Source organism: Leopardus geoffroyi, chromosome A3 (assembly GCF_018350155.1).
Source record: "Leopardus geoffroyi isolate Oge1 chromosome A3, O.geoffroyi_Oge1_pat1.0, whole genome shotgun sequence".
Taxonomy (NCBI): Eukaryota; Metazoa; Chordata; class Mammalia; order Carnivora; family Felidae; genus Leopardus; species Leopardus geoffroyi.
In genome coordinates, this window is record NC_059336.1 from 92,144,115 (window position 1) to 92,159,054 (window position 14,940).

Below are 14,940 nucleotides of genomic sequence, written 5' to 3' on the forward strand. Positions count from 1 at the left end.
GCCCACATCGGCCTCCATGCTGATAGCATGGAGTCTGCTTGGGATTCTGTCTCTCCATCTCTCTCTGCCCCTCCCTGCTCACACTCTCTCTCTCAAAATAAGTAACTAAATAATTAAACTTAAAAGAATGGATATTGAGCTGGGCAATAAATGGAGGGGAATTGGAGACAACGAGAAGGTGTAGAATGTGAGGGGGTGAAAAAGAGGTGGTACTTTCACAGGAAAATGAAATATTAGTGCTTCCTAGATCTAAGAAGAATTAATAGTAGGGCTGGGGAGATGACAATTGTAAGAAATGGAAGGCCTGCGAAACCAAGATTTTACATCTGACATATTGGCAGTGGTTCTTCACCTTTTTCCACGCAGCATTCCTAATGACCAAGGGAAACAGTCACAGGGCAAAACTCTTAGGAATCATGGTAAGCTCCAAATTTCCATGGTCTTCTGTTTATCTTAAAATCCTATGTGTTGTTTACATTCTACATCAGAATTTATCTGTGCTAGTTTGGTTGTAAGAGTATTGATTTCGCCCAAACCCTTGAATAAATATATCATTCCAGGGGTATACACTATGTTTTCTTGGGCACACTGTTGTGTCTACCCCACTCTCTGCACCCTAGGGTTATGCCAAACATTGTCTGAGAACCACCTGAAAAAAAATTAATTTAATACATAAATGGATCAGCAGACATTGAGAATTGTTTGTTTCCATTATATGGTTCCTTTACCAATATTTTTAGGTGGTCCTCAGACCAGGGTTGGCATAACCCTAGGGCATAGAGAATGGGGTAGACACAATTATGTGTTGTCAAGTATACTGTAGGAGTTGGCACACTGCATCTTGTGGGCCAAATCCTGTCGGCCACCTGTTTTTGTAAATAAAGTTTTATTGAGTACAGATATGTTCATTTGTTTACATGTTTTCTATGACTGTTTTGTTTTGTTTGTTCTATGACTGTTTTGTTGTTTTCTATGACTGTTTTGTGATGCAAAGTTGAGTGTTGTAACAGAGACCAAATAGGCTGCAAAGATGAAGATATTTACCCTGTGACCCTTTACAGGGTTTGACTTCTGCTTTAGTATAAAGTGGAGCCAGTGGGGTTGAATGGGAAAAAGCAATTAATACAAATGGAATCATGAGGAAATAGGTGCCCCCAAAAAACCTCCAAACAAACATCTGCTTTGTGATTTATAGGGTAAAGCGTTTGAAGGAAATAAGATAGTTACACTTTACTTACTTCAAAGGCAACTTGAGGTTTACAAGCCTGGGTGACTCTGAAAATTGTGGTGTCATTGGAAGACACAGGGTGATAGAAAGAAGAATCAGTTTAGAGAGCCAAGCTTTTTAACATATTGATTTTTTTTTTATAATTTTTTTTTCAACGTTTATTTATTTTTGGGACAGAGAGAGAGCATGAACAGGGGAGGGGCAGAGAGAGAGGGAGACACAGAATCGGAAACAGGCTCCAGCCTCTGAGCCATCAGCCCAGAGCCTGACGCGGGGCTCGAACTCCCGGACCGCGAGATCGTGACCTGGCTGAAGTCGGACGCTTAACCGACTGCGCCACCCAGGCGCCCCTTTACATATTGATTTTTGAGGTGACAGTTAACTCCAAAAATTGCCTAATGAGATGCCGGAAATATCAGATTTTAACTTAAATGCAAGATGGTGACGGGAGAATTAGAATCAGAAATCATCAATAGAAGATAGAATTATAGGGGCGCCTGGGTGGCTCAGTGGGTTGAGTGGCCGACTTCGGCTCAGGTCATGATCTCGCGGTCCGTAAGTTCGAGCCCCGCGTCAGGCTCTGTGCTGACAGCTCGGAGCCTGGAGCCTGTTTCCGATTCTGTGTCTCCCTCTCTCTGCCCCTCCCCCGTTCATGCTCTGTCTCTCTCTGTCTCAAAAATAAATAAACGTTAAAAAAAATTAAAAAAAAAAAAGAAGATAGAATTATAGTGGTACAACTGACAAGGACAGTCAGTGTACTTAATGACGAAAGAAAAAAAGAAGGTACAAGGGCAGCCGCTGAAATCCCATACACTGAATAGGGAAACAAAAAAAACCAAATGCCTGTTTATATCCTGGACAACTTCCAGCCTGCCATCTAGTTTGTCTAGTTTTCCTTTAAATCTCTGTCAGTTGAGTGTAAAAATAAGGTACTCAACGCTTATGAACTATTTAGAAAAATGGAATAAAAGATTTGAAACACTTTCACAGCTTTGAAAAAATAGATACTAGAGGCAAATTCTAGGGATTATGAGTATTATCCTGGAAAACTTGCTATGCCTCACATGTGTAAAGCTGTGGGTCAAATTATGCCATTTTGTGAATACGGTGAGCTTTATATTATATGACTGTAACTCTGTATTCATCCTGGAATTAAGAATGAGATTCTAGAACATTTCCATGGGAGAAAAGCAGTGCGTATCAGAAGGGCTTACAATTTGTTTAATTTCATCAGACTTTATTTTAGTTATATAGCTAATATAGCTCATTTTTAATATATGATAAATAACTGCTGATTATCTTTCTAATATTTTAAGGAGCATATAAATGAACTGTTTACACTGTCTTTAACTCAGACTGAATTAACATTCATACCTTCTAGCAACCCTCATTCTTCTTTGTTGGGCCATAATGTAAGCAATAACTACTCCTATACTCCCCCACTCTGGCCAATAATTTGTTTCCTCTCAAATAATAATAATTTGATAAATTGCTTAATACTGGAGAGTGGAAAAGTCAAAGCCAAAGTAGAAGACCTACATTCAGTGCTTTAATTTACTTCTTCATTGGTTATGATACTTAAAGATCCTTTAAAATAATAAAAACAACCCACAAAAATGAACTGTTAGCTATTTTGGGGAGAGGGACAAGCAGACACAAACCCTTTCTCTCTACGTGGTTGTCATTAATCGACTTACATAGTCTTGAAGCCAATACATGTGTCTTTATGATGCTCTTACATTAAAGCCTTTGGTCACTGGCATTTTCCTTTTTAATGTTACAAAAATAGAGGTGAAGTTATAGAGAGGAGAGAAAAAAACTCGAAAAAACTGATGCAGCTTAGAAAGCTCATTAAGAGAAGAGGCTTTATTATTTATCTGCCAAGGTTGATTCCAAGGAGAAACAATGCCATTAACGCTGTCTTAGGTAATCAATATTTATCCTGATTCTTCCAGCCATTCAGAAAGAAAATGGATTAACAGAAAATAAGACACCCAACTCCAAAATATAACTAAATGCTGTGACTGTGCCCGATGTGGTGGTGCCGAAAATCAGTAGGAAAAGTGTTTTAATCACGGGCAGAGAAAAGAGAGCACAGGGGGTATCTGTCCTCTTTAAACATCATGAGGTTCAAAACCCCTCCATCAGCCCTGGGAAAAACAAAAACAAAGTCAAGAAAGAAAGATATTGTTTGGTCTATGAGGAACTGTGTTCAGCTACAAATAAATGTGACCGAAAATAGTGCTTTAAACAAATTCGAATTTGGGGCGCCTGGGTGGCTCAGTCGGTTAAGTGTCTGACTTTGGCTTAGGTTCCTGAGTTAGAACCCCATGTCAGGCTCTGAACTGTCAGCTGTTCCGATTCCGTGTCTCCTTCTTTCTGCCTTTCTCTCTCTCTCCCTGTCTCTCTCTCACTCAAAAATAAATATTAAAAAAATTTAAACAAATTAGAATTTGGTTTTCAATGTAGTAAGAAGGCGTAGTGATCAGTTCTGGCCTGGTGTGCGGCTCCACAGTATCATTAGGGACGCAGATCTCTGCTTCTCTTCAGCCAACTTAGCATGAGGCTCTTGCCACATGGTCACAAGAGCAACCCTCTTCTCCGCTTCTGCTCTTTCCTCCGGCTCCCACCTGGATGTCTCCTTCAGCCTATTCCAGGCAAGAGAAAGGGAGAAAGTCATGTGGGAGAAATGGCCCATGCCAGCTCAGTTTGATCCCCTTTTAAAACACTTTCCCATTATTTACATCTCGTTGGAAAGAACTGTGACTGTACCATAAGATGACCATTAGCTGCCAAGGAATGCTGAGAAATTGTTTTAGATTGGGCACAAGGCCACCTGAATAAAATAAGGATTCTATGGAAAGGAAGTGGAAGGACTAGATATTGGGTAGCAGCTGACACTCTGTCAAAGGTGCACATGTCATGTCTCCAAATAGCCTTTTAAGATGACACTGCATTGTTCAAATGCTGTTCGTATCTGGGTTTTATATTTATAGGCAGAGTCTGGAGGTAAAGAACCTGACATGTAATAAGTTCATAGACAGGTTTTTGTTTTGTTTTGTTTTTTTTTCTGTTGTAGGATCCATACAAAAAAAGCAATATAAAGAGTTCTGACATGGAGGGGAAAAGAAAGGATGAAAAGAGAGAAATGATGTTTCAATCTCTCTTGCTTCACTAATGCTATAGTCATTCTTTCCCCTGACTCATTCCCTTCACCTTGCCTCATTAGAAGGATCTGAGATCAAAATTGCAGTGAGGAGGCGGGTGATAACATATCTGTTTCCATCTCAGACGTAACACATCCCAGAGAGTCCCAAGCCCTTCCTTCATTTTAAGGCACACCTATACTATAATATACTTCCACTTTCAGGGACCGACAAAAATTCTGGAGTTAAAATTTGAAGTTGCTGCTTCTGTTAGAATAAGGAAATTATGATTAAATTTTTTAAGTAAGTTGTATTTCTTAGAGCACTTTTAGACTTATGTAAAAATCACAGAGATACGCAGGGAATTCCCATGTACCCTTGTTTCCCCTATTATTAAATCTTACATTGGTGTGGTACATTGGTTACAATTGGTGAACCATTAATTGGTTCTTCTTCGCTGTGGTAGTTATTAGGCTTGCCTTGTTTTTGTTGATCTCAACCACTTTGTGAAGTACTGATGAGGAGCGTTGTAGAATGCTCCTCTTTTGGGGTTTATTTGATGTTTCGTTCATGATAAAGGTAATGGGAGTGGAGAGGATGACCACCAAGATAAGGTGCCATTTTTATCACATCATATTAAGTGTATACTATCAACATGATTTATTTTGATAAGATAATGTCAACTATTGATGTTGATCTTGATCAACAAGCCAGAGTCGTGCTTGTCATGTTTCTTCATTGTAAAGTTATTCTTTTTCCCCTTCTTTCCATTCTGTGTTCTTTGGAAAAAAGGCATTGTGAGCAACCCACACTTAGGGGTAGGCAGTTACGCTCTGTCTTCTTGAGGACAAAGTATTTACATAAATAATTTGGAACTCTTCTGTAGGGGAGATTTGTCTGTCCTCCCCAATTTATTTACAGGAGTGTGGCCTCGTGAATATCCTATAATTTCAGTTATGATCCAATGCTACTTTATTTTGTTGTCCCATCGTTCCAGCTGTGGCCATTGTGAGCTCCTTCCATCGACTCCTATGTCCCTCTGACATACTCCATCGCTGTTGGGATTTTTAAAAAATATATTTTTATTTACTTAATTTGAGAGAAAGAGAGAGAGAGTGGGGGAGGGGCAGAGAGAGAGGAAGAGACAGAGGATCCTAAGCAGGCTTCACACTTAGCGCAGAGCCTGACATGGAGCTCCAGCCCATAAGCCATGAGATCATGACCTGAGCCGAGATCAAGAGATGGAGGCTTAACTGACTGAGCCACCCAAGTGCCCCATCTGCCAGGATTTTTTTAAGCACTTTCTTACTTTCCTTTCTCCGGGTTTATCTTATGTATATCCTCTCTCTGTCTTAGAATCAGCCATTTCTTCAAGCAGATCTGGTTCCCTTTTAATTGGAGAATGATATTAGAAACAAGATCTGGACCCCAGGTGTGCTCACTGCTACTGATGTGTGATTCTTTTATGTTCTCTCAGCTGACAGAGCAAGGAATATATGCATTTATACCAACCCTTGTGTATACATGTATCTATAAATATTCCTAATATTTAACTATCTGTATCTATATTAAGCTAAACATAAATTCATACTGATGTGTCTAACTCTAACCCATCACCACGTGTGTTATTGTAACCTCCTTGCCTTAGGTATCCGTAAACCCCCCTCTAAGAGTGAGAAACTTGGTTCCCATTTGTCATTTATTTACTTAATTGTTCAGTTCTAGTATACATGCACAGCAGCATAATAATTAGCTCATATCCCCATGGAAAACAGCTTTATCAGTTAGAGCACAGTGCTTATGATCAGTTTATTTTGCCTTTAGTCTTAAAGACTCTACTCATATACAAATTTATTCAATTCAGCATATTTCTCCTGACCCCCTTCCAGTGAGATTGTTTCATATATTTGTAATATGGTTACATTGCTTTGTCACATTTCCCATTCCATCCTGGGATTTCTCTGACCACTTACATGGGTTAGCATTAAATTTGCCTATTAGTTTTTGCGCTGTATCTGTGGGTTTTGACAAATGCACATATGGCATCATAGAAAATAGCTTTGCAACCCTAAAAATTGTCTTTGTGTCACCTGTTCAACTCTGCTCTTTCTGAGCTTGAACTCTTGGCAACGACTAATATATTGACTTTTCAAAAATATCTGCAGCTAACCCTAGTCCTAACCCTAACATGTTTCAAGAATATCATGTAACCTGATGTATGATAATATATTATATATAATTATATTAATACAACAGTATACTAAATATAATAAAGTTTAATAAATATAATTGTTATATGATACAAGTGTATAAATTATAATTGTATATATATATAATTATATATCTATATATATATCACATAGCCTTTTCAGACTGACTTCTTTTACTTAGCAGTATGTATTGAAGTTTTGTTTGTATACTTTTTTGTGGCTTGATAGGTCATGTCTTTTTATCATTGAACTGCATGGATGAAGCACAGTGTATTGATCCCATTCGTTGATTGAATGACATGTTGGTTTCTTGTAGCTTGGGGCACTTATGAATAAAGCTGCTAAATATTTGCATGCATGTTTTGTGTGGAAAGTAGTTTTCAAATCAATTGGGTAAATGCCTGTAAGTGCCACTGATGGATCACATGGTAAGATTTTACCTTTATTTATTTATTTATTTATTTATTTATTTATTTATTTCAATTTAAAATTCTATATTTATTTATTTTTTCAATATATGAAATTTATTGTTTATCTTTATTTAAAAAATGACCAAACTGTCATCCAAAGTGACAGTACTGTTTTGTGTTTACGCTGGCAATGAGTGAGAGTTCCCATTGCTCCACATTGTCAGTAATTCATGTTGTCAGTGTTTTAGAATTTATCAATCTTATATTTAACAGTTTCTTTCAATTTCCCAATGACAGATGATGTTGAACATAATTTTGTATGTTCATTTTCCATGTGTATGTCTTTTTAAATGAGATACACATTTGGATCCTTTGCCCATTTTTAAATTGGGTTATATGTTTCCTTGTTGTTGAGATTTAAGAGTTCTTTGCATTTATTGGATGTAAGTTCTTTAACATATATGTTTTGTAAATATTTTCTCCCAGTCTATCATTTGTCCTTTGATTCTCCTAGAAGTATCATTTCTAGGGCAGATGTTTTTCATTTTAATAAAGTCTAACATCAATTTTTCTTTCAAAGACTGTGTTTTGGTATTGTATCTAAAAACTCATCACCAAACTCAGTATCACTGAGATTTTCTTCTATGTTTTCTTCGAGAAATTTTATAGTCTTGTGGTTCACTTTGATGAAGGAAATTGATGAAGACACAAACATACAGAAAGATATCCCATGTTAATGAATTAGAAGAAAATTAATATTGTCAAAATGTCTGTACTATCTAGAGCCATCTGTAGATTCAGTGTTAATCTCTATCAAAATTCCATTGACATTTTTCACAGAAATAGAAAAAAAAATCCTAAATTTTGCATGGAACCACAAAGGATAACCTGGATAAACCTGGATACTCAAAGCAATCCTGAGATAGAACAAAGCTGAAGATAACAGACTTCCTGATTTCAAACTATGTTATAAACCTATAGTAATCAAAACAGTGTGGTACTGGTATAAAAATAGACACACAGACCAATGGAACACAATAAGGAGACCACAAATAAACCCTCTTCTCAACTAATATATGACAAAGGAGCCAAGAATACTTAATGGGGAAAGGATAGTGTCTTTAATAAATGGTGTTGGGAAAACTGAAAAACCACATGGGGAAGAATACAATATTGCACCTATTTTACACCACCCACAAAAACTAACTCCCAATTTTTTTAGACATGACATCAAAAGCATAAATAACAAAAACAAACATAAATAAATAGGACTAAATCAAATGAAAAACCTTCTGCACAGTAAAAGAAACAAACAACAAAATGTAAAGGCAACTTACAGAGTGGGAGAAAACATTTGTAAATCATCTATCTGATAAAGGGTTAATATCCAAAATTTGTAAGGAACAACTCAATCGCAAAGAAATAAACTTATTAAAAAATGGGCAGAGGAACTGAGCAGACATTTTTCCAAAGAATTCATACATATAACCAACAGGTACATGAAAAGAAGCTTGCCATTAATCATCAGGGAAATGCAAATCCAAACCATAATGAGATATTACCTTACACCTAGTAGGATGTTTATTATCAAAAAGACAAGTAAGTAGTGTTTGTGGGGATGTGGAGAAAAGGGAACCCTTATGCACTGTTGGTGTAAATGTAAATTGGGACAGTTACTATGGAAAACAGTATGGATACTTCTCAGGAAATTAAAAATAGAACTATCATATGATCCAGCAATATTCCTTCTGGTTATATATCTAAAGGAAATGAAGCCATTATTTTGAAGAGTTATATGTTCATCACAGCATTATTCACAATAGCCAAGTGATAGTAGCAAAGTAAGTGTCCATGAGTCAGATTTTTTTCTTTTTTTATCACAAAAACTTTTAATTCTTACTATGGCAAAATATGCCTATTTTGTTGTTGTTTATGAGATAGGAAGGTCTTCTCTACTCCCATCGTGTACATGTAATCTCCTATCTAGTAAGTTTTTTAAATTAATACCTTAAGTCATTTTGGTATTTATTTAAAATTGAATTGTGAAATAGAACTTTGCATTTATTTTCCTCTTTATTGGCACTCAGCAATACCATTGCATTTCTCAACCAAAACATCTTTTTATATCTCTTACATAAAATTCCACCTTTGTCACACATTTATATATACTGATGTATTTATTCTTAGATTATTAATAATATTTTTATATCTGTACTAAAACAATATAAATTTTTTAATGTTTATTTAATTATTTTTAATTTTTAAAAATGTTTGTTTATTTTTGGGAGAGATAGAGCACATGCAGGGAAGGGGCAAAGAGAGGAGACACAGAATCCAAAGCAGGCTCCAGGCTCTGAGCTGTCAGCACAGAGCCCAATGTGGGCCTTGAACTCATGAGCCATAAGATCATGACCTGAGCCGAAGCCAGAAGCTTAACCGACTGAGCCACCCAAGCACCTCTGTACTAAAACAATATAATATCATTTCATTACAGTGGTTTATACAGATGATGCAAACCTCTTTTCAATCATTTATTGGCTATTGGGTATTAAATTGTCCTTATTGCTAAATGCAAAGTTTGGGATTATGAGTTCAAATGCATTAAATTATCTTTATCAAAAAAGAATGTGACATTTAATATGTTATATATCTGATTATTAACTTGTTGCTATTTATGTGTGTGTATACATATACATATGTGTATATACATATATACGTGTATATGTGTGTGTGTATATATATATATATACATGTGTGTGTGTGTGTATATATATATATGTGTGTGTGTGTGTGTGTGTATATATATATACATGTGTGTGTATATATATGTGTGTGTGTGTATACATATATGTAATATTTCCCAACTATGAGGAAGAAGGATACCCTTCATTTGCACAACATGGATGAATTTGGAGGCATTATGTTAAATGAAATAACAGACAAAGACAAAATGCTAAATGATCTCACTTGTGTGTGGAATCTGCAAAAGGCGAACTCTTAGGAGAAAGTAGAAAAGTGGTTGCAAGGGATTAGGGGATGGGGGAAATGGGAGATGTTAGTCAAAGGGCTTAATATTCCAGTTAAAGGATGGATAAATTCTGGGCATCTACTGTATGGCATCATGACAATATTGTGTGGTATATTTGAAAGTATACTTTGCTAAGAGAGTAGATTTTAGATGTTCTTACCATAAAAAGAAATGGTAATTATATGACATGATGGCAGGTGGTAACTAACCCTACTGTGGTAATCACTTTGTAGTATGTAAGTGTATCAAATCATCACACGGTACACTCTAAACTTACTTAATGTTGTATGTCAATTAAATCTCAATAAGGCTAGAAAAAATAAGAGACTTTTTTGCAGGGCAGGAAGTAAATTTCTTACCTTTTGTTTTGTCTGCAAAATCTTTATTTCCTCTTTACTTTTGAGTATTTTTCTTCGCTGAATATAGAATTCTAGATTGGTGATTCTATTCTTTCAATGCTTCAGATACTTCGTGTTCTTTTCTCGTTTGCACGTTTCTGACAAGAAGTATGATGTCATTCTCTTCTTTCTTCCTTTGCAGACAAGGTCTTTTTTCCTCTGTAGCTTCTTTCAGGATCTTCCCCTTTTAATCTCTTTTCCTCTGGTCTTCTGCAGTTTTAATATAATATGCCCAGGTATAGATCTTTTGTTTTTGTTTTTGTTTTCTGGCATTTTACTTGCCTAGGTGTTCTCTGAGCATTCTGGATCTGTTGTTTGCTGCTGTCACTAATTCAGTTAAATTCTCTGCTGTTATTATTTCACATATTTCATCGTTTCCATTCTCTCTTCCTTCTCCTTCACATATTCTCCTGTTCACTCTGTTACCCTTTCTGGTTTTTTCATTCTTTTTTCTCTTTGCGTTTCAATTTTGGGACTTTCCGTTGACATAACTTTAACCTCAGGAGTTTGTTCCTTGGCCATGTCCAAGGCAAAGGACTTATCAAAGGCATTCTTCATTTCTGCAACAGCATTTTTGAGATTTGGTGTGCCTTTCAATTTTTTCTTAGAATTTCCATCCCTCTGTTTACATCACTCCTCTGTTCTCGCATAGTATCTACATTTTCTCCCTAAGAACCCATAACATATTAATCATACTTATTTTGAATTCCCTGCCTGATAATTCCCAAGTATGTGCTCTGTGATTCTGGTTGCAGTGTTTGCTTGGTCTTTTAAGACTATGGTTTGTTTATTTGTTTTCCTTGCCTTTTAACTTTTTTTTTGAAAGCTGCACATTATGTATTAAGTAAGAGGAACTGAGGTAAAAGACTGTGAATGTGAGGTTTTATGTTAATCTGGCTAGGAGTTAGGCTGTGTTTGTTTGCCTAATAGCTATAGGTGTCAGAGACTTCAAATTACTCCAGTGCCCTTATTTTTGTCTTCTCTGTTGTGTCTGTTCTTGCCTAAGAACACCTCTATAGATAGAGTTTTTATTTGTGCCTTTTTCAGCTATTATCCACTGTCATATATTGGAGCCTATTGGTGTGGTGTTAAAGTAGGGGGTATGGGGAGCATTCTATAATCTTATGATTAATTCTTTCTTTTAATGGGCCTGTTTCCCTGGACTATGAGTCGGCCTGTGCTCTTGAGCTGTGAATTTCACAAGTGTTTCTTAGCTTTTTTCCCTTTCCTTTTGGGGAGACAGAAAAGCTAGACGAAGTTGGAATAAGGTAAATACTCTTTCCCTGGGTGGACTAAAACTCTGGTGAAGTCTTTTTCCTCTGGATATAGGTGTTGTTATGAAGAACCCTCTTGGCCTAGTATTTCTCACTGGTAACCTTTTCCCTTTTACAGTCTAAGCCCGGAAAGAATCTTTCCTAGCTCTTCAGTGTGATAACCCGGAAGCAATCCCTGAGGTAAAATGCATACAGTGTTGGCCCTCAGGAATTTTTTGCACTCTGCTAGTTCACAGCTGGCCTCCAGCAATTTGTCAAGGTTACCATGTAAGTGTTGCTACCAGTTTATGGCTCCAGTAGCATCTGCTTCAGGTAAGCAGATCTTTGCTGTGACTCTGTATTCATGTGTCTCCACAGATTTCAGGGTGGTGGTTTACCCTGCAACCTCAGTTCTCTGATGGGCCCAAGAAAACGTCTTTGAGTTTTCATTTCTTCATCTTTTTCTTGTCTTAGGGATAGGAGTGATGACCTTCAAGCTCTTTACATGTCAGAGCTGAAACTGGAAGTCGGGGATTTATGTTTTGTTTGTTAGTGGCAAAATATACCCACGTGAGGGCTTAATCATATGACTATTTCTTCGGTAAATGTTGTACATACCATATGGGTTAGTACACTTTCTTTGCTACACATTCTTACTCTTGTGGTTCATCAAGACTTCCTTCATTTGTGCATCCCCAAAGGAGATTCCAAGCTAAGAATATGATTGGGTCATGTGTCACAGGAACCACAGGAAAGATTCATCTTCTGGAGTAGCCCGTTCTGCCTCTGCAGAGGTCCTCACTGAAACAGCACTGATCATGTTATGTAGCTCCAGTTCTACAAGGAGGTAGGGCTCATTAGGGCTTATTACAATCTCTGTCTTGCCTTTTGAGTCAGGATCTGTTTGACAGTGTCCCAGAGTGTATTGGAAAAGTAATTCCAGCTGCTCAAGATGCTTTTATCAAATAGATGCCTTTGAGTCAACATCAAGGAGAATTTGAGTGGAATGGGATGAAGACCCAGATTGCGAGCTCTAGCAGGTTTTACCAGGAATTTATCTTTACTGATACCTATAGCTCTGAACTAAAGCATGTACTCTGCTTTTCTCTGATTTGGTTGGGTTGGTTGATGAGAAGGTTGCTGCTTACTCAACAGTGATTGCTTTCTTTTGTTGGCTGAGCTTTACCTAGTACATTAGTTTTCTATGGCTGTATAACAACATAACAACACAAACTTATTGGCTTCAAGCAACATACGTTTATTATCTCGCTGGTTTTGAGGGTCTGAAGTCTGGGCACAACTTAAATTGGTTCTCTGCTTAGGGTCTTACAAGGCTGCTAGTGAGGGGTTGGCCAGTACGGGGGTCTCATCTCACAGCTCACTTGGGGAAGGACCTACTTTCAAGCTCTAGTGTTCTGGCAGAATTTAGATCCTTGTGGTGGGAGGGCTGAGGGCTTCAGTCAATGCCTTCTGAGACTGGATTCTCATTTGTGTTTTCATACTGCTATCAGTTGGAGGCTACGCCTAGTTTTTTACTGTATGGGCCTCCTGACATGGCCACCTGCTTCTTCAAAGACAGTAAGGGACATAATCTTCTTAAAGAACAGATGTCACAAACCCATGTAATGTAATCATGTAAGTGACATCCTGTCACTTTTGCCATAATCCATTGGTTAAAAATGGGTCACAGGTCTTGTTCACACTCAAGAAATGGAATGAATTCCAAGGAAGAGATCATGGGGATCATTTTAGAATCTGTCTACGAAGAATTATCCTTTTATGTAATGCTTATAGCAACTGGCTCTATCTAGTTGAGCCACATGATGAAAAAAATCTGCTAAAGATGAGCCTCATCAAGAAGTGAGATGTTTCCTTCATTCATTTTGACAATTGAAATATTAAAAAAATGTGTAGGCTATATATAAAGAGTAATTACACAATTATTACATAAGATAGTAATTACATAGGACTTATCTATTGATTTAGAAAATACAGAAGGAAAAAAGTCACTGTAAAGTCCATAGTTTTTTTAAAAGAGAGTTTATTGAATTATTTATAATAGATAAATATATATAATTTATATAATTGTATGATAAATATATAACATCAATTCTATAATTTATAACAGAACATACATATATTTGGAAAATAGTGGCATATTCATGTAAAAGGTAACACTGCTAATTTTACAAGCCATGCTTGGAATATTTATGGATTTCTAGAGAACCTTTTTCATAATGCTGTTCTGTTCTCAGGGGATAGTTGTCTTCAACATGAAAACCATTTCCCTAGTGAGAAATGGAGAAATTTCTTCCCAGACAGATAAATGCTAAAGAAAAAAAGGAATACTTCTGAGTTTCCACGATAATATTCATAATATCACACAAACAGTAGGGAAGATAGACATAATTTTCTTGAAAGATTGCAAATACTGAAATAGAATATTGATGCAATAAGTTGAGAAAAATGCATAATTGTTTTCCAATTGTAGTTTTTTTAAGTGTCACATGCATTATGGGATATATGCAGGGGTTGAATGGCACAGAAGTATTCATCGAAATAATATTGTGTGGATCTTCTTAGCCGAAATTATCTTTGTGATTAGCTGGCACTTACACCTGATCATTACGTGCTGCTATTTAAGTACCTAAGGATGCAAAGGAATAAACAAAACAGCAGCAAATCAGAAACATTAAAGAAACCCACTTCAAATGGATTAACATAATTGCTTAAGCCAGGGACTGACAACAAAGTGACAAAACACACTTGAAACATAGATGTTTTTGTAGCCCACCTTCTGCTTGTATACACCTGTGCATTTTGTAAATGGCTCCATATGCTTAATCAAAAGAAATCTAATTGCCTTAATTTACTTCATCCAAAAGTAGAAGAGTAAATTATATGTTTAATTATAAACTTTCCACTTTGGGCAGCTATAATTAATGACTCAAGGAATTGTGCAATAAGCCAAGAGCAACCTTTTATTACTCCTGAGGTACCTGAACAACACCAGCATTTCAGAGCCAGTCAGCTTCTATTAGTACAAGAATCAAAAATGCCTACCTGAGGCATTAATCATGAAGCACCTCTGAGCAGAGAGACTTTTAATTATATGTGCTGCATACCATCCACATGGATTGCCTGCACCAGGGGATGGTAATAAATGTTCTCTCCTAAGTAATGATGACAACAGAGTTTTTTATTTTTTAAATTTTTTAGTGAATGCCATCCTAAATTTCTACAACCTTACTAAGATGTGGCCTCAGG